This window comes from Humulus lupulus, chromosome 3 (genome assembly GCF_963169125.1).
Source record: "Humulus lupulus chromosome 3, drHumLupu1.1, whole genome shotgun sequence".
NCBI lineage: Eukaryota > Viridiplantae > Streptophyta > Magnoliopsida > Rosales > Cannabaceae > Humulus > Humulus lupulus.
In genome coordinates, this window is record NC_084795.1 from 171,036,747 (window position 1) to 171,045,769 (window position 9,023).

The following is a 9,023-nucleotide window of genomic DNA, read 5'->3' on the forward strand; positions in this document are numbered from 1 at the left end:
AATCTGTACTCAGGATCATATCAAAATCCTTATATGGAAAACTCAATCAATTATATTGTCAACCTTCTACCAATAATACTCTAACCCTTCTCTTGAGGGTTACCAATTTTCCCAACGGCACCATTATCTCAAGCCCCATGGCATGACTACCATAAAGCATGTGCCACCTATCTATGTCTCTTATAAGAGATATGTAGCACCAAACCCAATCAGCTCAATGCATAACAAGGAACGAGAACTAACAAGTCAACTGATCGCCTTCAAGGGACTAGCCTTGGGCTCTGACTATATCAAGGCAAACCCTTGAACTGGGGTCGAGTAATCTATATTCCTTGGTTCTTCCAACTCCAATTTCGAGAAATCCTTCCTGACATGCCCACTCGATCCACATAGTAAACATGCCTTCACTCAGTATCCTCCTAGATGGCGTCTCCCGCACCTAGCACATACTAGATAACTTCACCAAACCTCATTGCTGCCCTGGCAGCCATCCTGTAAACTATAACCCCTCCTTTCAGGTCCAGGAGTAGTAGAACTATCAAGGGTCCTTCATTTCTGGTTACTGGGCATCTGCCCTTACCTGATCCTGCAAATGGGAATAACAATGCCTGAGCTTCCTGCCCTACAACACTCTCACTCCATATCTCATCTCTTGTGTCTTCTATAACGAGGCTCTCCCTACTGCCCTAGCATAGACAGAAATCTCATGCACTGGAGCGACCCTAACGCTCTAGGCCATCCAAGAGTTCAGTCCTAAAATGAATCGTTCCATCCAGGCCACGTCCGCTGGTACCAAATCAAAAGCGGATTGGCCAACCCATCATATTCATTGACATACTCTGTCACTGTCTTGCTATCCCAAACCAAGTCTGTAAACCCATTGGTCTTTGAAGTTCATACTGCATCACAGTAGTCTCTTTCGTCGAACCACTATCTGAATTCCTCCAAACCTATCATAACAACATTTCGGGTCTGGGGTACTACTTCCCACCATGTCCAGGCATCCTCCTCCTGCATACGTGTGGTGCAACCACTCTATCATGGCCTACCACTCTCATATCTTTGAGGATGGAGCTAATCACACCCATCTACTAATCAATTCTGAACAGACCTGAACCTCCCTCAAAAACTAGAGGATAATGCTTCTAAAGTCTATCATACGATAACTATTATTCATTTCCATCCTAAGGTTGAACAACACTGGTGCCATTACCATCAGGATATATGGAGCAGCGTTCCCTGACGGAACCTGCTATCTCAACCATCTAATCTCCTCACTTTGATCTAACAGTCTTGCTTGCATACTAGCAAACAAGTGCTGTGAATTCCAGGGGCAGATGGAGGGTCCTGATCCTTGACTATCTTGAATACATAATTTCTGAATCAGTCTGCAGTCAATGACTTAACCCCTCAGCCCTGATATTCATATAAAGAATTATCCCACGGGCAGGTCCAAACAATCACAATAACAACACACACAATATACATATCACAACACAAATCTACATTGTTCATGCATCAATTATCAAATCCCATTCAACCACAATACATTCATACACATCATACTCTCTATACTAGCATGCAGATAAGGCACATAGGTTCAATTTAAACAATTAATCACATAATCATGTCATTAGATACCTAACTGTGAGTCGAGCTTATCTTTAGCGATGAGTGTACATGCCCAGCCAGTCTTCAGGAACCCTTAAACCTAGACTGCTCTGATACCAAGTTGTAACGCCCTAGTAAACAAAGACTGTTACACTGTGTTTAAAATAATGCTTAACTTGCTAAGCAAGTCGTTTAAACTTAAATGTGCAATTAAAGACTAAGTCAAGGTCAGGTATTAAAAGATTTGGTCAACAAAATGATTATTTTTCATCAAAATATTAAGTTTATACACAGGATTCCAATATTAGTTTACATACTTGTAAAAGACAGACAAAATACAACTTAGCTGTCCTAAGCGGAAAAACAGAATTTAACCCTAGTTCCTTCCAAGCTGTAACGCCCCACGTCACTATAACTGCTTCCTGAAATGACGACTGGCCCTGCAAACCAACACGAGTATTTCCAGCGTGCATTGTCCTCACTCGCACGCTTCCTAGGAAAACTTCCCAGGAGGTCACCCATCATAAGATTGCTCTAGGTCAAGCACGCTTAACTTTGGAATTCTCAAGTGATGGGCTACAAAAAGAAGATGCATCTTGTTCGCATAGGTAGTACCCATCAGTCCATTTAAGCCATCTTCAACTATGTAGTCCCATACCTACACAGTCTTAGAATCATCACACTTGAACTACCCAGGCGGTGTGGGATTGCACAACTTTTACCCAGTCTTTCCCCCTACGGATCACGGGATTCTGACTGTCACAATCACCCACCCTTAGGGGTCCGACATCCCCGTCGGCCACACTTTCGGCTGGGTCAAGGCTCTGATACCATTTGTAACACCCCACGTCACTATGGCTGCTTCCAGGAATGACGACTGGCCCTACAAACCAACACGAGTCTTTCCAGCGTGCTTTATCCTCACTCACATGCTTCCTGGGGAAACTTCCCAAGAGGTCACCCACATAAGATTTCTCCAGGTCAACCACGCTTAACTTTGGAGTTCTCAAGTGATGGGCTACCGAAAAGAAGATGCATCTTGCTGGCACATCAATCCATTTAAGCCATCTTCAATTGCGTAGTCCCATACCTACACATTCTTAGAATCATCACACTTGACCTCCCCCAGTTGGTGTGGGATTGCACAGCTTTTACCCGGTATTTCCCTTACCTGCACCACGTAGCACTCGTGTGCCAATGCTCAGCAAGAAAACTTAAACCAGCATGCACAACTACGCCACAGTATAAACACAGTAAACATAAATCATCATATTCAATTAACAATAGGGTATAAGTAACCAACCAATAGTAATGTTAAACTTAGTAAAATATGTAAACCAAACTCATCAATCAATAGAAACGATTAAGTGTGAACCACACTTCTGTTTATGATATAATACCCAGGCCCAGTGCCCCTAGGCCGAGCCCCATGGTGTCCTAGCCGACCCCAGCCCCTGGGTACTATAAAAAACGACTCAAGGCTTCATTTCGTTCAAAATGTGTCGTATACTATACATATGGCTGTTGGCCAATTTCACTGGTCAATATTTTGTTGCTTTCATTGACAGTATGAAATCAAGAAGCACACTTTTATCAGTTTAAGAGCCTCCAAAACCCAGTCAGACAAAGAAGGCAGCTCCCAGGGATTCCACCACTCAGGGTCCCATCGATCCCATTAACGAATGGAGGTTGGAGATCAATCTGATGCGTAAGATCCATAGGACGCTCACCAGGAGGCCTTTGCTGCAGAAATTTCCCTCCAGAGGGCGACTATGGAATGACAACGGTGAGAGATAGATGAGCAGGTCTAGAGGATAATCCAAAGGGAGCAGGAAACGGACCGGAGGCACCAAGAGGCTGCTGTGACCCTGGAGGCGGCTACCCAGTAAGCTCGAGATAACACTAAATTTGTTGCTCAGGCAGTGAGGGAGGCTCCGGCCAAAGCAGTAAGGATGGGAGAGAGAGATAACAGGGAGTCCCAGGGGAGGATTCGAACCCCAAGGATGCTCTCAGAGCTACTTTCCCAGAGATAGGATGTAGAGGAGCAGTCTAAGACTGCCTCCTCCAACACTAAGAAGAATAACACTTCCTCTCAGAGTAAGAGTGTTACCAACCCGAAGACCCCCTCACAGAGGGATAGATGAAACAACACATGAGAGGAAGGTCAGACATCTAAAAGGTGTGACAGGAAGGGAAACGACCGCTCAATGTCTCAAAGTCATGTAGGAGGAGAGGCTAGGGGGGAGGATAACACCAGCAAGGGCAAGGCGGACCTACCACCCCTACATCCTCAATCTCGATAGGGAAAATAAACGATGAACAACACCAATATCGTGTTCAATAGGCTCAAAAAATATGCACCACCTAAGGATCTGAGGGAGGTCATCAACAGGAGGACCAGCGCTCAAGAGGAGGCACCAGGGATGTCTCCCCCACCTAGAGCAGCGATCCCACCAGTAGTGCAGGCTCAAATAGATGCACTCACCATGGTTTTTCAGGGCTTGACAAAGAAACCTTCCAACATCGAGGTGGCTCATAGTAGTGGGAGTCCCTTTAGTACCAAGATCCAAGCTGCTCAACCACCACCGAAATACAAGATCATGAAACTTCCAACATACACTGGGAAGGTGGACCCAGTACTACACATTGGAAAGTTTGAGGATCAGATGGAGTTACTCGGTGTGGAGTGTGATTATAGGTGCAGGGTATTCCCTACCACTTTATCTGACTCAACTCAAGAATGGTATTAGAAATTCAAACCTGGACCCATCACTTCCTTGGAGCAGTTTGGAAGGAGTTTGCAAGGTCTTCAGTGCCAAACAGATTCAACCATTTTATGCCAATCAGCTAGCTGACATCAAGCAAGGGAAGGATGAATAGATTAAAGACTACATCTAAAGATTCATAAGGGAGTCAAACCGAGCATCCACAATAGGAGATGAAGGGAAGTTCGTTTCCATCTCGACTGGAATAATTTATGGTAGTTCCTTGTGGGACAACAAACACAGGAACTCCATCAACACCTTGTAGGAGTTTCTAGACCGAGCAGACAAATACATGAAGCTAGATGACGCCATCATGAAGGAAGAAAAAGGCATAAACCAACCGACCATTATCAAGGCAGGCAGGAACAGGGAAAACCATCCAGGTAGCAATGGGGGCAACTGTAGGAAGAGGAGTACCTCAAGGGCCGAGCAGAGTGGAGAAAAGAAGGCTAAGTCAACACCAACCAACAAACAACCTAAGCATCAGCCCTACCATCCCAGGTTTAGCAGCTATACTATTTTGACTACATCAAGGGTTCTGATTTACTTAGAAACATACTAGGAGGTAGCATACCGAAAGCCACCACCCTTGCACTCAGAAAGAAATGGGGACAAGAACAAGGTTTGTTGTTTCCATAATGATTATGGACACGCCACAAATGAGTGCAAACAGTTGAAGGATGAGATAGAGTTTCTCCTTTGATCAGGAAAACTCTTGAGGAACCGAGTCAAGACCGAAACCCCAAGCAGGAATCCAGAGTTCTGAAGGAAAATGAGTCCACCACTGGAGCCAACAGCCGTGGACTTCACATTGGATACCATATGTGGGGGGCCCCACATAGCAAGCAACAGTAACAATGCTCGTGAGAGATATGCAAGGACCCTAAGCCATGAGGTAGGGGAGTCTTCCCAGTGCATGGCAGTTGAGGAGCGATCTCCAAAAAATCTTAAGTACGAAAGTGAAACTCTTCCCTTTACGGAGAATGACACCAGGCACATGAGGTACCCCAACAATGACCGTCTGGTCCTTACAATTTAAATCGCCAATGCCCGAGTGAAGAGATTCTTGGTGGATACGGGAAGCTCAGTAGATATCATCTATAAATCATCCCTCGAGAAGATGAAGCTCATGGTCCAGGACCTAACACCTTATCCCAAGTGATATATCGGTTCACGGGAGAATGCCTAGCACCAGCAGGAACTATCAGACTACCGGTCACGGTGGGGGATGATCATATGCACGAGATTGTGATGACAGAGTTCCTAGTGGTAGATGGCTCATCGGCTCACACATAGTGCTCGGGAGATCCCTCTTGATGGCATTACATGCAGCACTGTCTATCTGGCATCTGTCTTTGATGTTCCCCACAAGCGCAGGGAAAGGATGTGTACAGGGTAACCAAAGGGTGGCACGAGAATGCTATAATGCATCAGTGGTCAAGGAAAATAAAGGCCATGCGTAAACAACATGGTAGTAACCTGCTGCAAAGGGAATGAAGGAACTGATGAGGTTGTCAACATGGAAGTTGACATTGAAAGAAACACTCTACTGGAGTCAGGAGTTCTTTTAACGAAGATTTGTCATTTTAGCAAGTTTCCCAAAGTGAGGGAAATGACATCGATCCTTGCTTTGGGGATGACATCATGGGGGTAGGACCAGTCGACGATCTTGACAAAGTCCTATTTGATAAGGAGGACCCGACTAGAGTAATCAAAGTTGGGAAGGAACTAAAGGTGGAAATTAAGGCGAGGTTGGTAGAATTTTTGAAGAAGAACCAGGACGTCTTTGCCTAGTCACATAAGGACATGGCTAGAATTTCTCCATCCGTAATAAGCCATGTCCTCAATGTGGACAAAAACTACCCACCGGTGCAACAAAAAAGGAGACTACTTAACAAAGACTGATATCAAGACCTGAAGGAAGAGGTCTAGTGGCTCAAGGAAAACGGTTTCATAAGGGAGGCCTTCTACCCAGATTGCGTATCAAACCACGTGCTAGTCCCAAAACCAAATAGGAAGTGGAGGACATGCATTGACTTCACAGATCTAAATAAGGCCTGCCCCAAAGACTACTTGCCACTACCCATAGTAGACCAACTGGTCGATGCAACTTCAGGACATGAAATACTCTCATTCATGGATGCATATTCTAGGTATAATAAAATAAGTATTCACCCTCTGGACCAGAAACATACCAGCTTTCAGACAAACAAGGGATTGTACTGTTATAAGGTAAAGCCATTCGGCTTGAAGAACGCAGGAGCCACCTACCAGCGTTTAGTGAATGGCATGTTTCGAGACTGGATCAGCAAAAATATGGAGGGATATGTCGATGACATGTTGGTCAAGTCCAAAGAAGTTGGAGGGCATGTTCAAGACATGGAGGAATGCTTTGAAATACTTAGAAAGTATCACATGAAGTTAAATTGTCTCAAGTGCTCATTTGGAGATTTTTCTGGTAAGTTTATCAAATACATAGTCAATTCACATGGAATCGAGGCTAACCCCAAGAAGATCAAAGCATTGATCGAGATGAAGACACATACAACAATCAAAGAACTGCAAAGCTTAACGGGGAGAGTTGCTGCCCTCAGTCGGTTCATATCAAAGTCTATGGACAAGTGTGTACCCTTCTTTAACTTACTGAGGGGCAGCAAGAAGATCCAATGGACCGAGGAATGTGGGAAAGCCTTCCAAGACTTGAAGGAGCATTTCGCTCAACCTCCTATCCTAGCAAGGCCAATAGATGATGAAGTATTATTCATCTATTTGGCAATCACCGACCATGCAATCAACGTTGTTTCGGTGAAAGAAGAGAACGGGGTACAACACCTTGTATACTATATCAGTAAAAGGCTAGTAGGTGCGGAGTCTAGGTATCCCCCTCTTGAAAAGCTAGCCTATTGTTTAGTAATTGCCTCTCAAAAGTTGTGTCCATACTTCCAAGCTCACTCATACGAGTCCTAACCGATCAACTGTTGAGAAAAGTTCTTCAGAAACCAGTGGCCTCATGACGATTACTCAAATGGGCAGCGGAACTAGGACAGTTTGGCATCACTTATCATTCGAGGATGACGATAAAAGGACAAGCATTGGTAGACTTCATAGTCGAAGGCACCGACCTTGAAGACCCTTCCTACCAATCGGATAATGGAGATATGGAGAAGGAAGGAGATACTCCTGTGTGGAAGCTATATGTTGATGGAGCATCCAATGAACATAACTCAGACACAGGAATCATACTAATCACTCCGGAGAATCACCGAATCCATTGCGCTCTCAAATTTGGATTCAACGCTTCAAAAAAGGAGGCTGAGTACAAGGCATTATTAGCAAGATTATGCTTGTCTCGGGATGTGCATTCACAGTCCCTGGAGATATTCAGTGATTCCCAGATAGTGGTGTACTAAGTACTGGGGGAGTATCAAGCCAAAGGACATAGGATAATGCAGTACCTAAACAAGGTGAAGGACTTGTTGACACAATTCAAGAGATAATTGATTACATAAGTCCCAAGGGAGCAAAATGTTAATGCTAATGCCTTAGCCAAGCTTTCCAATGCCAAAGATTCAGACACCTTGAATGTCTTTCCCATCGAATACTTGGTGGAAAGAAGCATAACTGAGCAGGAGGCACTACCTGTTGATTTAGGAGATACATGGATGACCCATATTATTAACTATCTCAACCAAGGAGTAGTACCCAGCGATCGAAACAAAGCAAGGAAGTTGGAGAGATAAGTTGTAAAATATATGACAGTCAAAGGGGTCCTATATCGACGAGGGTACTCCCTACCACTGCTAAGATGCGTTACACCCGACCAGTCAAAGTTGTTAATGATCGAGGTACACGACGGGTTTTGTGGAGATAACGCTTAGGGGCGGAGCCTACCAAAGAAAATCCTTAAGACAAGGATACTTTTGGCCAACGATGAACGAAGACTCAATGGAGTATGTCAAAAGATTCCACATGTGTGAGATGTTCTCCAAGATACCTCGGGTGGCACCGATTGAATTAACACAAATGCAAAGCCCTTGGCCCTTCGCTGTATGGGGAATCGACATGATCGAAAAGCTACCCACAGGAAGGGGAGGAGTCACATTTGTTGTTGTAGCGGTAGACTACTTCACGAAATGGACTGAAGCAGAACTGCTCGCCACCTTCACCTTGAAGAAAGTCTTAGGTTTTGTGGTGAAGAATATCATCTGTCGATTTGGTCTGCCGAAGAAGATAGTCTCAGACAATGGGTGTCAATTCAATAGTGTTATGTTCACTGAATATTGTACGAGGCGTGGAATCACAAAGAGCTTCTCCTCGGTAGCGCACCCCCAAGCTAATGGTCAAGTAGAAGAAGTGAACAAGACTATCAAAGACACTCTGAAGAAATGCCTTGAACAAGCTAAAGGAGCCTGGCCAGAATTACTTCTTGAGGTCCTATGGTCACATTGAACGATGGTTCGAACGGCGACAGGCCATACCCCGTTCTCTTTGGCATTTGGCCATGAAGCCTTGTTGCCAGTTGAACTCACTCCCCCATCGCATAGACGAGACACATACGATCAAGGGATGAACCATCAACTAATAGAAGAGTCGCTCAATTTAATCAAAGAAAGACAAGAAAAGGAAAGTCTCAGAGTAGCTTCACAT